This window comes from Acyrthosiphon pisum, chromosome X, assembly GCF_005508785.2.
Source record: "Acyrthosiphon pisum isolate AL4f chromosome X, pea_aphid_22Mar2018_4r6ur, whole genome shotgun sequence".
NCBI classification, from domain to species: Eukaryota; Metazoa; Arthropoda; class Insecta; order Hemiptera; family Aphididae; genus Acyrthosiphon; species Acyrthosiphon pisum.
The window spans coordinates 39,074,194-39,077,262 of NC_042493.1; positions in this window are offsets into that span (position 1 = coordinate 39,074,194).

Sequence of the window (3,069 nt, forward strand, 5' to 3'; positions counted from 1 at the left end):
ATAAATCCTAATATCATGGAGGACTTGTTAATTAAATGTGATAAGTGTTTATGAACGAGAGAGTGGAATCGAATATTATACCTAGATCACTTATATCATGGACACGTGTTAATGGAGACTTATTTATATGGTAGGAATGGAAAAGTGGTGTCCGTGACCTAGAAAATGTTATTACTTTACACTTTTCAATGTTGAGTGGTAATTTATTAACTGAACACCAGTCGGATATAATATTCAAATCTATTTGTAAAAGTGATGCCTCATAAGATGAATTAACTATTCGGAACAATTTTAAATCGTCAGCAAAAAGAAGTTTTCTTGAATTGGAGAAGTAGATGTCATTAATAAATAATAAAAATAGTAAAGGAGCCAAATGAGAGCCTTGGGGCACACCAGACGGAACATTAAACCGATTAGAAATGAAATTTTTGTATTTTACCATTTGTATTCTGTTTGAAATGTAGGACGAGATCCAGAATATATTTTGTTTATATTCGGATAGTTAGAACAAGGGATACATGTTATATAATGTCTACCATTTCTATGACTATGATCAAAAACATCAGTGTCTCCATATACTTTACTTACATTCAACGGTTTAGTCGGTTTAGACGTAGACGTAGATTGAGATGGTTCATCGATATTTAAGTGCGATGAATTAATTGGGCTATTATTTTCAACAGATGTAGTAGCTGCAGCTGGAGATTTATCTCTTTTTAACCATGACTGGAGCATTTTGAACTCGAACAGATTGACAAAATAACATAGGTCATACAAAAAAAAACCAAGTTTAGAACATAGATATTCACAAATTTCCAATTATATAATAATAAATAATATGTACTCACAAATTCGCGAAACAAATTACCAAAATAGAAACTTCTATATAGAATGAAAACTTTACTGTGAACCATTGAGCATTGAAAATATATTGGAGTATAAGAAATAAAAACGTTAGTCAACGATATATTTTGATAAGCATGTTATCATGTTATCGCGATTGTTGATAATAATAAATTTGCCTGTTTGCAACCTATAAAACTCGATCAGAGAGCAAGATAAAACCATAGACTATTAACGTTCTATGATAAAAGATAAAACTAAAACGCAATAATTAATTTTAAAACATTTTTTTTTTTCAATTTTAGACAAATATTATTTCATAATATACAATAATTATCATCATTAAATTCTTATTTTGCACTGCACAAAGTAACAATTGCACAATACTGCACAATGACTTCTCACTGCACAAAATGTGTCTCACTACACACTAAAAAAACCCTGCTATCAAACAAGATACTGTTGAAGAAAATCGAAGCAGTTTTACTGCCTCAAACGGTGGTGAGACACAAAAATTAAAAAATACCTACATATCATTGTAAAATCAATACATTAATTACTCCGTTCCGAATTTAATATGTCCAAGGAACAATATTTTGGGCTTATATTTAGTATAAAAACATTATTTAGTTCACAATTTTAAATTTACATTTGCCCCATTACAATTAAAATAATAAAAAATTTGGGGCAAATGGAATTGAATATCTCTGGCAAATTCATTAGAATAGAAAAAAGAATAGGAGAATTTGGGCAAATGTAAATAACATAATCTATTCCACTTTAAATTTTAGGGCAAATTAAAACAAAACATATTAACAATTCATTAAGGTAAAATAGATGTATACTTAATTATTTTTTAAATAAAACAATTTTTTTAATACTATAAGGTGTATTATGTAGGTACATCAGTATTTTGTGTCCCATATTATATCATATTTTACCTACATACATTTTAAAATAACAAGTCTACTAGTCCAACTATTATACCACTGTATTTATACTAGAGAGCCTTTATATGTATATGAAGTTATAACGAATAATACCTACTTTACATTTGTATAAGACTATTAAGACTGTAAAAACGTTATTTTCTATTGGGATTATCACAGTATAATACATATCTAGCACGTCTGACTAGCAACGCTCGGTGGTTTTATGAACTACGTGAAGCGTAACTAGTTCTGACCGCTGATACAGCGCGCGATGCTTAACCTGTTCTTTATAATCGTGGGTACATTATTTATAAATAGAATTTTTAATTTCGATGTTACTAGGTGGTAAATCATCTTCAGATCTTCTATACCTACGCTGTATAATACGCTAAAATAATATTACATTTTTTAGTTTACCCGCCAATTATTTATTTTGAAATTATCAAAACCGTGGTCCGCCAGCTCCGATTGCTGATAAAATAGTTGTATTCTGTGATAAAGCTTGCTTTCCCTACTTGTTATCTTCTATACCGTGATTATTATAGGCACAAATAGTAGTGACGTCAAATTATCTATTGATAAGACCGACGGTTCAAAACTTAGATCATATACAATGGATAGAGTCATACGAACAATTTATGAAGCCAACATAACTGTAGGACCTCAGTGATATGCGCATGCGCTTGGTCTCTTATCATTAATGTTTGGCGCAAAGTGCTGCAGACGCGCAGTTAAGATAAACAGTCGCGCAAGCGCAGATGTCACAGGTCCTATAGTTCCTATAGTTATGTTGGCTTCAACCCATTTTATACGCGTAATATGCTATGACTCCATCCATTGTATATGATCTAAGGTTCAAAACAAGCTGTTATCACGGTTCATTCCATAAGAAATACATGGGTCGAAAAACATGTTTGAAAAAAATTGGTTTTAAGTGCATTTGTATTTTTTTCTTAAATTTCTAACTATTAAAAACATGTTCTTTACAAGTTTATACATATCTACCGACCAAAAATATGAAGCTAAACGCTTTTTTCGTCAATATAATCAAAGTGTAGTATTTTGTATTTCTATGGCACACACATTATACCACATACTCTATGGACTATACACAAATCAGTTAAGTATTATTAATATTTTTTACTATTGCAATTTTTACATAGAAGTATGTACTATTTTCCCTCCATTTTAAATAATAAGTATGTTTTATTACTATACTTATATACATATAATAATTTGTTGTTTTTTTCTTTTTGAGCCATTTGCTTGCCCTAAGCTTTGTTTCGGCGGTCTT